The sequence below is a fragment of the Elephantulus edwardii genome, unplaced genomic scaffold (assembly GCF_000299155.1).
Source record: "Elephantulus edwardii isolate Elephantulus edwardi_28Jun2011 unplaced genomic scaffold, EleEdw1.0 scaffold00075, whole genome shotgun sequence".
NCBI classification, from domain to species: Eukaryota; Metazoa; Chordata; class Mammalia; order Macroscelidea; family Macroscelididae; genus Elephantulus; species Elephantulus edwardii.
This window is the reverse complement of record NW_006399825.1, coordinates 13,189,769-13,203,540: the sequence shown is the minus strand read 5'-3', so window position 1 is coordinate 13,203,540 and position 13,772 is coordinate 13,189,769.

Genomic DNA, 13,772 nt, shown 5'->3' with positions numbered 1-13,772 from the left:
ACATTATATTATAATAATATATATATTTATGCCTAGTGTTAAGAAGCTGCATTGCAATCCTGAAAGCAAGTGGTTTGAGGCTACCATTTGCTCCGCAGGTAAAGGATGGGCAATCTCCTCCCATGCTACTAACTGCCTCTGGAAAGCCACTGAAGGGTCAGCTTTGAGTCAGTTCTGACTCTATACAACAACGTGTGTGTGTGGGTGGGTGGGTGGGTGTTATTCAAGTGGATTTTCAAACGTGCAGCTTCTAGCCACAGGCCACCAGAGTGAGCTCACGCTTCCTCTCCCTCGCCTTCTCTCCCTCCTCCCTCCTCCCTCTTCCTTTCCCTCTCCCTCCTCCCTCTCCCTGTCTCCCCCTCCCTCTCCCTGTCTCCACTTCTCTCTCTCCCCCTCCTCCTCCCCCTCCCCTCCCTTCTTCTTCTCCCTCTCTGTCTTACCTCTCTCTCTCTCTCCCTCTCCTCCCTCCCTTTTCCTCACCCTCGTCCTCACCATCACCATCACCCTTGCCCTTTCTTTCTTTCTCTCTCTCTATATATAAAATACTTCATTATTTTACTTCTCTAGAAAACCCAGTTTAAGATATTCTTGATATACATATCCACAGCTATGTTCTCATTCCACTGGCTTAAAAAATAAAAATTCTAAACTCAATTTATTGTAAATAACTTTACTATGGTAAAACATATATATCCCCCCCAAATGCCATTTTAATTGTATTTAAGTATAAATCCTTTTTCTTGGCTTCACCAGATGCCAAAATCCACAATGTTGGAAAACAGCCTAGAAGGCGAGGGAGGCAATGAATGGGAGCTGTGACTTCATGTCCTGTGGTCTTTATGCTAAATACTACTCAGTGTTTAATTACCTAAGAGTGAAACAAATTGTATTTTAGTGGGGTTTTGTTTTGGTCTTTTGGTGTTTCCTTGGGTTTACATAACTTATTCACTTGACATTAAAAACCAAGACCACATTGGTCAGAAGACCTGGGGATCTGGGAGGTTCTGTGTAGTTTCTGATTTGCACTGGTCAGTAGCAGAGCTGTGGTGTCTCTTATCTACCAATGAAGGAATGGCATCTCAATTGATCTTCACAAGTTCCATAAGATAAGGATATTGCATTGATTCTGGGAATAAAGAAATTGTACTTTAGAGTAGATTAATAAATGAACCATAAACCAACAGAGCTAAAACTGAAACAAAAAAATAGTATGATCCAAAATCCACATTCACAATAGAACACAGCTATCTTCCTAAAGAAATAGTTGCAGAGAAAGGTTCACCATCAGTGGATTTTGAACATGTTCTCTGTGCCCACCCCTGAGGCTCTCATGACATAGTTTGTAGGTAGGTGTGCTGTTAACCCGATCATATATGCTTTGTTTTATTCTTCAAAAGTCCAAAATACAAATTATAATTGGACATGAATATGCTTTTTTTTTTAAGTTAGGGTGCAGCTGAATAGACTTTGTTGTTGTTGTTATTTGGTGCCACGGAGTCAAGTATGAACGACCAATCTGAACATTGTTCTAGCCCGTGCCATGCTCACAATCTCAGACACAAAGTCAGCATGTCAGCCCACCTGGTTGAGAGTCTTCCTCTCTTTTGCTGTCACTCTACCTTGTCAAGCATTATGTTCATCTCCAAGGAATAACCTCTTCTAGGAGTGTGCCCAACATATGTAAGACGAAGATTCATCATCTTTGCCTCCAAGGTGCGCTCTAGTTGCACCATCTCCAAGACATATCTGTTTGTTCTTTTGGCAGGCCATGGGATCTTCAGCATTCTTCCCCAACTCCACAGTAAAGGCAATCATCCCTCTTCTGTCATCCTTAGTCCAGCTCTCAGTTGTGTAGCAAGGGACTCAAAAGACCATGTATACTGTTGAATACTTGCAGAGTTAAAACACTTACAAACTTTTCATTCAAAAAGCTATGATAGGCTCTTTGCCATCGAGTCAGAACTGACTCATAACTGACCCTTTAGTGAGTTCCTGGAGGCTGTAAATCACACATAAGGAAACTGCCCATTTTTCTCCCACCACCAGGCTCATCTTCATAAATCCTACTCTCTTCCTTTACTCTTCTGTCTTCTATCACAAAAAAAACTTTGTACAGTAGATCCAACGTATTTTTGTTGTCCTTCTGACTTGTAAACTCATTTCCCCAACCATCTGTCAGATTTCATTTGTAAGGATAACAAGGAGGAGGCTAGAAGATCAGGGGTTATGTCCCTGGCTGAAAAGCCATCTGTTTCCCACTGGGGTTTGGCATGATTATAATATGTCCTCCCTTCGCTTCTTAGATTACTTGGAAAGAGAAAATTCGTACTCTGCTGCATTGTTGAGAAAGTTACCAGAATACAAACAGCTGAGATGAGCTCATTCCACAACTAGCTGTAGTTCAGGCTTCCCAATACCACTGATACTTACCAAATAGTGTTTGAGTGTGGGTGTGACAAGAAATGAAATTGTTTAAAACAGAATTGGTTCCTTTTGTCGAAAACTCGGCAATTGATATTGGGTCATGGTAGGCAGTATGAAAATTCTTTTGTTAATGACTGCTGTGGGCTTGTGGATCAGTTTTGACAATTGAAAAAATAAATTTTGAAACATTCTGTTCAACCCTTCATTTTTCTAAAGAATTTACTAAAATAATTATCCATTAAGCCTTCTCATTGTTTGGAGCAAATGATTATGCATATTTAAAAATATTAATAAGTTTCAGTGTGCTGCTGATAATAAAGCTCTGTTCTAAAAAATATTTGTCTAATCTTTTAAAACACCAAGTAGAGGAAGGGAAGGAAGGGAGGATTGAAGGAAAGTATACAGGATTCATGCAAAGTGGTGGTTGTGCTCCATCAAGTCAATTCTGACTCTTAGCAGACCCCATAGGACAGAATTAAACTGCCTGAGAAAGTCTCTATGCTCTTAGCTTTACAGGAGCAGATTGCTGGATCTTTTCTCCCATACTGTCACCAGATGCATTCAAAACAAGCGTTTGGGCAAGTAGTAGGGTACTTGCCTATTGTGCCATCAAGAGCCCCTTACAGGAAAATAGATGATAGAAATATGAAAGACACTTCACCGAAGACGACATTCAGATGGCTAACAAGCACATGAAGGAATGTTCAAAATGCCTAGCTCTAAGAGAGATGCAAATTAAAACAATTATGAGATACCATCTCACCCCAGTCAGAATAGCAAAATTTAACAGAACAGCAAACGTCAAATGCTGGCGAGGTTGTGGGGAAACTGGAACCCTTATTCACTGTTGGTGGAAGTGTAAAATGGTGCAACCACTGCGGAAGGTGGTGTGGCGCTTTTTAAAAAACTTGCAAATAGAGATATCATTTGACCCAGCAATTCCACTACTGGGAATATACCCCAAAGAGACCATAACTGACATCCAACCAGATATATACACACCCATGTTTATTGTGGTTTTGTTCACAGTAGCAAGGAGTTGGAAACAACCTAAGTGCCCATCAACAAATGAATGGATAGAGAAGCTGTGGTATATTCACACAATGGAATACTATGCTGCATTAAAAAACGAGCAACTCATGCATTATTATTCAAAATAGGTGACTCTGGAGGACATGATGCTGAGTGAAGTATCTCAGTCACAAAAGGACAAATACTGCATGGTGCCACTGTTGTAAAACAGGACTGAACGTGGGATTGGGTAGAGACTGAGAACGATGGGTTCAACAATGTATACTTCATTGAAACAGATGAGAGAGAAAACTGTTTTAAAGGGATATGTGATTAGGTATTTTTGTCATGACAGGAGTCTAGAGTGAAGGCTACATGGTGGAGTGGACCTGGGGGAGGGTTTGTAAAACAATGAAATAATTTTTCTTTTACTTTTCGAAGAGGGTAGTGTACTAGGGGGAAGGGTTGGGAGGGAAGAAAAGTGCAACAATGAATGAATGGAAATCCAAAGTCTCTATAAATTTTTACTGAAATTAATAATAAATTTAAATTTAAAAAAAGAAATATGAACAAAAATCTAATCTCAATAAGCTGCACAAGAAAAGCTTAATCGAAAGTCGACAAGAAGCAAATCTACTGTTTGCCAGATATTTCCCATTTTGTTTCAGCATTCCCTACAATCAAACTATGAAACTGTTGTTGTTATGTATCATCAAGTTGGAATCGACTCAGAGCTTACCCTCCAGCAGGTTTTCAGGGGCAGTAAATCTTATGGCAGGAGATCATCCATCTTTCTTCCATAGAACAGCTGGTAGATTTGAACTGTCTGCCTTTGGTTGTCAGGGCAACACTTTACCAGTAAGCCACCAGAGCGCATTTTAACCACAAGTACATTAAAAGTAAAGAATCAACTCCCTATGCACATCCAAAAACTTCTCCAACAAGGTAAAAAGGAAAACCACAGACTGGGGGAAAAAAATATTTGGTAATGACATGTCTGATAAGGGACTTATATCTAGAATTTATAGAATACTTGAGCACTACTACAAGATAAAGATAAACAACCCAATTGTAAAATGGGCACAGGATCTGAACAGATTCTTCACCAGAGAAGACATTCAGATAGCGAACAAACACATGAAAAATGTTCAAAATCCCTAGCTCTAAGAGAGATGCAAATCAAAACAACTATGAGATATCATTTCACCCCAGTAAGAATTGCAAAATTCAACAGAGCAGCAAACAAAAAATGCTGGCGAAGTTGTGGAGAGACTGGAACCCTTATTCACTGTTGGTCAGAGTATAAAATGGTGCAACCACTATGGAAGGCTGTATGGCGCTTTCTCAAAAAGTTGCAAATAGAGATGCCATTTGACCCAGCAATTCCACTGCTGGGAATTTAACCCAAAAAGTTAGAAATAGAAATATCATTTGACCAAGCAATTCCACTACCAGGAATATATCCTAAAGAAACCAGAACTGCCACGCAAGCGGATATTTGCACACCCATGTTTATTGCAGCTTTGTTCACAATAGCAAAGAGTTGACAACAACCCAAGTAAGTGCCCATCAGCAAATGAATGAAGAAGCTGTGATATATTCACACATGGAATACTATACAGCATTGAAAAACAAGGAACTCATGAAATATTATACAAAATGGGTGACCCTGGAGGACATTATGTTGAGTGAAATATCTCAGTCACAAAAGGACAAATACTGCATAATGCCACTGTTATAAAACAGGACTGACATCGGGTTTGGGGGAAAACTAAGAAAAGGGGATAAATAACATACCCTGCATTGAAACAGATGAGGGAGAGAACTGTTTAAAAGGAATATATAATTGAATAGGAGGTGCATAGTAAAGTGAACTTGGGGGGACTTGGGGGTATTATATAACAATGAAGGATTTTTTTTTTTCTTTTCAAAGAGAAAGTGAACTGGGGGTGAGGGCCGGGCAGGGAGGAAAATGTGCAACAAAGAACAAACCAAAATCCAAGTTCTCTATAATCTTTCATTAATAACTTGCTCAAGGGAACTTAGGGTAGAAGACTGAATTAAGATCCAAATGCTTTGTCTGCACCACCTTATTTAAAGATCATTTGAGCAAAGCTCAAGACTTGATAGCTAACAGTGTCTTATTTTTGTTTTGTTATTGTTGGTTTTTCTACTCTGAATTTTTCTTTACTTTTTGTCTTTTAGTTTAATGTTTTTATTTGAAAGAAAGTTTTACAAATTATATTAGTGTTTTATTCAGTCATTTACATATATTTTGTTGGTGTTTTTCTTTTAAGATTTTTTGTGGGAAGAATAACAAATCATATGGGCTTTTTATGCAGTCATGTATAGATATTTGGTTTTATAACACTAATTAAAATTTCACTCAGTCATTCATACACATTTGTAACATTGATTATAATAAATTAATGTTATTAATTGCAATGTCTGAGCAACCTCTTATTTCATAATAGCACAAATTATCTATTTATTAATGTTTATTAATCTTTTTCCTCAGCACAAGTTATCTATTTATTAATTTTGACCCTCCTTTTCCTCCATTCCCATACCTAGTAAACTTCCAAGATTGATTCTGTGTGTAAACCTTCCCCCAGCTTTTTATAATAATGGTACTATTCCATTGTGGTCCCTTTGTGACTGACTGATTTTACTGAGCATAAAAGCTTCTAGAAGTATTCAGTGTTTCCTGAATTGCTGTATTGCTTTTTAGGGTTGCAAAGTATTCTATCATTGAATGCACCATCATTTCTTCTTTGATGAACAGAGAAGAAATATCTCCATCTTTTTTTATATTGTGACTAATGCTACTGAGTAATGATTCAGGCTGTGGTCTTTTCGATCAATTGCTTTGCATCAGAGAGCTGGACACTGATACAAAAGAATTGATGTCTTTGAACTATGGTGTTTAAGAGAAGCACTGACTATCTCATGGACTGCCTAAAGAACAAACAAATACATCTTAGAGAAGGTGCAGCCAGAGTGCTCTTTAGCGACAAAGATGATGAGGCATACTTTGGACATGTTGCTAGGAGACATGATGGAGGGGGACATGATGCTCAGAAAGGTAGAGGGATAACGAAGAAGAGGAAAACTTTTGGCCAGGTGGATTAACAAGGTGACTGCTACAGTGTGAAGATGGCACAGGACAGGACAGGGTTCAGATCTGTTGTTCAAAGGTCACTATGAGTCGTACTCAACTCGATGGCACCTAAACACAACAACAAAATAATTCTACAGTGGAGATAAGTGTGCTTATATCTCTTAACGTGGCAGGATGATTACCAGTTTTACTTATCTGCCCAACCATCACCGAGCAGCCACTATGGATACCAGCCGCGTGTAGCCCATCAAGCTGGCCAGAGTCGCCAAGGTATTGAGCAGGATCGGCTAACAAGGACAGTGCACACAGGTGTGTGTGGAGTTCATGGACCACACCATCCGCTCCATCATCCGCAAAACCAAAGGGCCAGTGCGTGAGGGCGACGAGCTGACCCTGCTGGAATAAGAACAAAAGGCGCTTGAGACTGCCGGAACCTGGATGTCTCTTCTACCACCTGGACCGTGAGGATGATCTTCATTAAAATTAAAACATTAAAATCTATGTTGTGTTAAAAACAAACAAACAAAAAACACAAAACAAAACCACGTCCCTAAACCTAACCTGCACATTCTTGCTTTGATTGATATATGCCCATGAAAATCTGGAAAATGGAGCCAATTCTTACTACAAATCTGTTTACGTGAGTTAATGAGCCTCCTGGAAGAAAACAGATAATGGAGGAAAGGAGCAAAGTGATAAGCTTGGTTCAGCTGTAAAGTTTTAGTCCTCAGAGGGGAGAAAGAAGTCAGAGTATAATACTGATGTTGTTATGTACCATAGAGTTAAAAACTAACTCATAAAATCCTCCTACAGGTTATCAGAAACTGTAAATTGCACAAAAGGAGGTTTTACAACATTCTTTCTCAGAGCAGCTTGTGGGTTTGAACTGCCCACCACTGGGTTGGCAACCCAACTTCCAGAGTACCCTACATTATGGAAGCTGGCTCTAAATAACAAGGACAGGTTGTTATAAATACTGGAAAGTTTTAGTATGTAAGCAGCCCTGTTTCACTACTAACCCCTAGGGGCACAAGAGAGCAGCATTTCCCCCACACCTCCCCACAAAACACAGTACTTGCTCAGGCCTTCGGAGTATACCTCTTCCTAGGTAGCGAGAGGGTTTCTATCCTAGTGGAGAGCACAGCCGTGCCTGGGAAAATCGCTGCACCCTGGCACAGAGGATGAAGCAAAGTGGTCGCTGGAAAACAATGATCGGCAGTGCTGAGCAGAAGCGCTTCCCAGATGGACGACAGCACACAGGGAGAAAGTATCTAGCATCATGTTTTCAACACTAAATAACCAATTTGGTTATTAAGCAGGTTTAAGGAACTCATAGGCTCAAATAAATGGCTTTTCAGTATACAATGGTGCAACCACTATGGAAAGTAGTTTGGCGCTTTATCAAAAAGTTGGAAAAAGACATAAATATCATTTGACCCAGCAATTCCACTACTAGCAATATACCCTAAAGAAACCACAACCACCATCCAAACAGATATTTGCACATCCATGTTTATTGCTGCATTATTTACAAAAACAAAGAGAGGGAAGCAATCCAAATGCCCATCAACAAACAAATGAATAGAAAAACTATGATATATTCATTCAATGGAATACTACACAGCACTGAAAAACAATGAATTTGTAAAACATTACTGAACATGGGGACCCTGGTTGAAATATATCAGTCACAAAAGGATAAATACTGCATGGCACCACTGTTGTTAAGCAGATCTCACATTGGAGTTGGGAGGAGAAAGGATAAGAGTAGATAGATAATGACCATTGCATTGGAACAGATGAAAGAAAGATTTAAAAGGAACACATGAGGAAGCATTATGAGTATGACAACAGCCCAGAATAAGAGGTATTTATTGTAAAGAGGATTGGAGGGAGGGGAGGGAGATAATTGTGCAACAATGAATGCATTTTTTTTAAAAAAAGTAAACTGGGAAGTGCAACAATGAATGACTGTAAACCCTAAAATCTGTAAACTTTCATTAAAATTAATTTTAAAAATGTAAAAAAAGTGAACGGGGGAGAAGTATGGGGGACGCGGTAAAATGTGCAACAATGAACTAAAATCTAATGTCTCTATAAATATTCATGAAAATCACAGTTAAAATAAAATTTTCTTTTTTTTAAAAAAAAAGAAATGGCTATGGTTAGGTGCCATTGAGTGGGCTTCAATTCCCAGCCACTGTCCCAGCCACTGTGGCAGGTCTTCCCATGGAAGGTCTTCTTTTTCACTGCCCCTCTTATTTCCCTAGCATCATACCCTCCTCTAGGGCCTGACCCCTCTTGATAACAGGCTCAAAGGATGTGAGGCGAAGTCCTCCCATTCTAACATTTTTCTTATTTTATTTTATAATTTTAATGAACATTTACGGAGGCCTTGGATTTCTGTTCATTCATTGTTGCACTTTTTTCTGTACCTGCTCCCCCACAGTTCACTCCTCTCTTTGAAAAGCAAAAGATAAACTCCTTCATTGATATACAATTCCCTCACCCCACCCCCACCCCAATGCAGTCCACTATGCAACCTTAATTCTGGATTCCTGTGATAATCATAATACCCTATCATATATCATTTTTAAACTGTTCTCTCCCTCATCTGTTTCAATGCAGCATACATAATTTATCCAGTTTTTCTCAGTCTTACCCCAACCCTGATGTCTGTCACATTCTACAACAGTGGCACCATGCAGTATTTGTCTTTTTGTGACTGAGATATTTCACTCAGCATAATGTCCTCCAGGGTCACCCATTTTTAATAAATTGCATGAGTTCCTTGCTTTTTAATGTAGCATAGTATTCCATTGTGTGACTATACCACAGCTTCTCTATCCATTCGTTTGTTGATGGCACTTAGGTTGTTTCCAACTCCTTGCTATTGTGCACAAAGCCATGATAAACATGGTGTGCATATATCTGCTTGGATGTCAGTTATGGTTTCTTTGGGGTATATTCCCAGTAGTGGAATTGCTGGGTCAAATGTTATCTGTATTTGCAACCATTCTAACATTTAAGGACCATTTCAGCTGTGCTTCCTCCAAGACAGATTTGTTTCTCCTTAGTAGTTGATTTGAAACTTTTCACCAACATCACAATTCAAAGGCATCAATTTTTCTTTGGTCTTCTTATTGTCCAACTCTTCCATGCATGTAAGGTGAATAAAAATACGACTTGAGGTAGACGTGTCTCAGTCCTTCAAGTAGCATCCTTGCTAATGGAGGAACCAGTAAAACTCACAGGAAATGTGCACATTAGTTCATTTAATCCTCATTCCAACCCAATGAATTTCTGGAAGTTATCTGTGGATAAACCATTCCAGACATTTTTAAATAATCTTCAGATTTTACTTGCAAGTGGTATTAATGGTATTTTGAAATAATTTCCACATTCTGTTGGGTCACTTTTTTTTAAAAAAAAATAAAGGGAATGAATATGGAGCTCTTCCAGTTGGTTGGCCAGGTAGCTTTCCAAATTCCTTGGCATAGACTAGAGAACATGTCTGGGATTTCATCTGTGTTAAAATTGTCAATTGATATCCCAGCAATTGCTGGGGGTGTAGTTTTTGTCAATGTCTTCAGTGCAGCTTGGATTTCTTCCTTCATTACCATTGGTTCTTGATCATATGATACTTCCTCAAATGGTTTAACATCAACCAGTTCTTTTTGGTACAGTGGCTCTGTGTTTCTTCCATCTTCCAAGATTCTATGAGCATCATTCAAAATTTTGTCCATAGAATTCTTCAATATTATAACTTGAGGCTTGAATATATTCTTCAGTTCTTTCAGTTTGTGAAATGTCGAAATTGTTTTTCCTTTTTGGTTTGTTGACTCCAGGTGTTTGCACATCTTGTTATAATACTTTGGGTTTTGGATTGGTTTTCTTTGAGCTGCCCTTTGAAACTGTCTATTCATCTCTCTTACATCAGTATTTCTTCTCTTTGTTTTGAGCTCTCTACATTCTAATGCAAGTTTTAGAGTTTTTTCTGGTGTCTATTTTGTTTTTTTCTTTCTCCCCTGTCTTTAGAATGCCCCTTTATTTTCTTCATGGATGATATCCTTCATGTCATCTCACAACTCATTGTTCCTCAGTTATTACTGTTCAATTGCCATTGTTTTTTGTTATGTGCGGTAGAGTTGTCTGCAACTCATAGCTATCCTATGTACAACAGCTCTGAACTCTGCCCTATCCTGACCCAGTCTCACTGTCTCTGACACACTTACCCTCAGTACCATAGTTTCTCTGTCATCAAATCTATTCTTAAGATGGTTTTTAAATTCAGATGGGATGGACTCATGGTCATACTTCTGTTCTAGCAGAATGATTTTTCTTCAGCTTCAACTTGAACTTGCACCTGGGTAATTAATGGTCGGTTCCACAGCAACCTCTGGCGCTTTTTTGAGCTTCTCCATCAACTATTTCCACAGATGTAGTCAATCTAATTAATTTCCATACACCTTATCAGGTGAGGTCCATGGGTATAGTTGATACTTATGTTACCCAGGGTTACAGCTGTCAAGAAATCAAAACACATGTTACACTGAAAAAAATCTGTCCAGAACCTCTCCAAAGTACTGAAGAGCAGGGATATTAGTTTAAAGACTAAGGAGCACCTGATCCAAACCATGGTAATTTCAGTTGCTACCTATGCATCTAAGAATTGAACAGTGAATAAGGATGACAGAAGAAGAATTGACGTCTTTTAATTGTGTTGGAGAAGAGTACTGAATAGAACAGCCAGTCAGGCCTGTCTTGGAGTAAGTACGCTCTTTAAAGGAAAAAAAATGGTGACATTTTGTCTCATACAATTTGAGCATGTTGTCAAAAGGGGCAAGGCCTTGGAAAAAGATAACATGCTGGGAAAGATAGAGGGATGTATAAAGAAAGGTGGAGGGTTGAGGTAGACCCAAGAAGATGGGTTGACACTGTGACTTTAACAATGAGTTCGAGTATATCAATCGTGAAGATGACACAGGATAGTATAAGGTTTAGATCTACTGTTCTTAAGTTACTTTAAGTCATAGTCAATTTGAGGACGCCTAACAGCCACAACAAACAACTCAGTACAGTTTACTGTCCAGACTTTATAGACTTAACATTTTTTAAAATAATACTCAAAAGGAAGTGAGAACTTACCAAACTCAAAACAAAATAGAGACCTACACTGATGGAAATTAATAGGGAATCCAGAATTCTGCTTCAGATCACGAGACGCTAAAGCCCCAACTCTTTCTTTATATTTCTTTTCCCCTTAAAAAACAAGTAGTGAGCAGATAGAGAAATAAAGGGTGAAATGATTATCAAAGACGAGATTGAGTCAAATAGCTGATTGAGCACATGTAACTTCTCCTACCTCAATGTTTAATATTAAAAGACCTGTAAAGAATATTCCTATTAAAACCCAAACTATGGCTGGCAAGCTTATTTCTTCTCATAACCATCTTTTCCAAGAGAGTAGAACAACTCCATAGCTTTTCCAAGGCTGTGAATTATTATAGAAATCAATTGTCACACCTTTCTCCTTCATAGTGGGCGCCATCCAATGGCCTTTAGCCATCACACAATTATTAAGGGGATAGAAAATAATCAAAGGTTCACTAGCAGAATCGTAGAGGCCACAGCCTGACACATCAGAGGAAAGACAGCTGTAATGTCCAAGAAACTGTGACTGAAACAAAGAGCTTGGCAGAGCCAAGGAATTTTTCCATTCTCTTCTGGGTTAAGTAGTTAAAAAGTGAGACAAGAAAAAAAAAAGTGAGACAAGAAACAAGACCTGAGAATTAATCAGAGGGCCTCAGACAGCTGACGGCACCCAACAGGCAGGTAGAAACCTATTCAAAGAACAAGCTTGCTCTTTCTCAACAAGACATAGACCTTTCTCAGCAATTAGACTGTGATATTAAGACAGCATTCATGTGTAAAGACAACAATTATAAAAAATAAAAATTAATAATAAGTCTGAAAATAGGAAGGGAGAGGGAGAAACTACTGTGGATTTGTCTCCAGACTTTATTAGTTAGAAACATATAAGTGGTTATGACAAATGGAAGATGGAGGAAATGAATATGTCACTCCCAGGCATCTCATGGTTTTGTAGACCAGAAGTGTAGGCAAACCCAGATGAGTTTCCTACTCAGGTTCTCAAGATGCTGGCCAGGCTGAATTCTTATCTGCAAGCTCTGGAGAAGAATCTACTTCCAACTTATTCAGAATGTTGGCTGAATCCACTTGAAACTGACAGTCAGAGGTTTGCCGAGAGCTCACGCTTGGTCCCCCTTCCACACACATCTCTTCAACTTTAGACTCTGCTGTCAGCCAAAGAAAATTCTCTGCAATAAAGGGCTCATATGAGATTAAATTATGAATATGCAGGTGACCTCCTTCCCTTAAAACCAACCCATTTATAACTTTAATTACATATTCAAAGTCCCTTTTGCCAAGTAGCACAGCCTGATCACAGACCATTTAGGAGTGAAGGTGTTGGGACTATCTTCAGGTTGTACCTATCACAGCCATTGAGATAGAAAGTTTACTTGTTATGGCAGCTGGCACCTATATCCTCACTAATACCTTTAAACAATAAAAAGTAATTTACATTTGAGGATACCCCGCACATGGAAAAAAGACACCAAATTCAGCCAAGAGAAGTAATAGTATCCAAGGCAGTGGTTAATGAAAAAAAACTAGTATTAAAATCTCCCTAAGATATAAGGCTATTATATCCATAAAACAAAATCACTTATGCATCAGGCTTGAATTGTGTGTTATGGTTTTAATTGTGTAGTTCTTCCCACACAAAACCAAGTTATATTGAAACCTTAACTTCTAGGCCCATGAATATCAGTTTAGAACTAGTTTATCCATGATCCTTAAGAGATGCAAACAGTTTGCTCAACTATTTACCCAAAGGGAGAGCACACTTGCACTGGTGCCCAGAATAAAGGCCTAATAGTCTATTTCTTTTTTTAATTCTAATTTTTATTTATTTTAATGAAAGTTTACAGAGACTTTGGGTTTCCATTCATTCATTGTTGCACACTGTCCTTCATGTCCACCCCTCCCCCCAGTTCGCTTTTCTCTTTGAAAAGTAAAAAAAAAAAAAAAAAAAAAAAAAAAACTTTCATTGTCATACAATCCCCCTCCCCCAAGTCCACTCCACTATGCAGCTCTCATTCTGGACTCTTGTCATGACAATAATAACTAA